Below are 1,036 nucleotides of genomic sequence, written 5' to 3' on the forward strand. Positions count from 1 at the left end.
CTACCCGCGCCCCCCCCCCAAAAAAAAAAAAAAAACTTAAAAATCTGAACTTCAGAGTCACTCATATAGCTGAAATCTCCCTCTTGGCCCCTTTCTAGCAAAATAGCCCTGAGCAAGTTATTTCTGTAAATTTGTTTCCTCCTCTGTAAAAATGAATGATTACCATGCCTGCCTCCCAAGAATTAAAGGTTTTTTTTGTTTGTTTGTGTTGTCTTTTTTGTTTTTTTTTCTCAAAACCAGCACACAGCTCCTTTTAGAGGGGTGAAAGAGGTCTCTTGCAAGTCCCAGACCTAGAGGGGCTGGCTGCATGCCCCCAAAGCTCTGCTTATCCTTTTGCTATCACAGGCAGGGTGTACCGTGGTGGCAGAAGAGGAGGCACGGTGTATGCCTCTGGATACCCAGAGACCCAGAGCCAGCCCGAGGTCAAATCGCTGAGAGAGAAAGTGGCCAAGCTGGGCTGGAAGACAGGTCTGTAACTCAGCGCAACCGCTTTCCACTGCTTTTGCTGCCGACGCACACCCCGCCCTCCTTCTTCAGTATTTTCCTTCTCTCTGCTCCTCGCCCCCGCTGATTCTCCTCCTCTAATTCTGTGGCTTCCCCATATGGGAGGCGGGATCTCCAGGCAGGAGATGGGATGTCAGATCCCCCAGCCTAAAGCTAGGGAAAGGGGGCTTCAGACCAGGGATCTATCTGGCTCTACCTCACAGTGGGTGAAGACGTCAGGGTCTCTAGGAGAACCCCCGGAGTCCCCGGAAATGGGGGCGGAGTCTGGGGACCCCTAAATGGGGGAGGGGTCTCATAGACTTTCAAGGAGTCCCTGAGCCAGCTGAGAGCGCGAGGGAGTCCCTCAGACAGCGGTGGGCGGGGCTTTCCTGTACCCTGGGCGGTGCCCGGGGGCGTGGTCTCCCGGTAAGGGGCGTTGCTCTGCCGACCAAGGCAAAGCTAGGCCGCAAGGGGCGGAGCCTTAGACAAGGTGGGGCTTATGTGGGCGGAGCCAATGGGGCGGGGCCTCAATCCAGGGGGCGGAGCGTGGCGA

The sequence above is a fragment of the Callospermophilus lateralis genome, chromosome 2, assembly GCF_048772815.1.
Source record: "Callospermophilus lateralis isolate mCalLat2 chromosome 2, mCalLat2.hap1, whole genome shotgun sequence".
Taxonomy (NCBI): Eukaryota; Metazoa; Chordata; class Mammalia; order Rodentia; family Sciuridae; genus Callospermophilus; species Callospermophilus lateralis.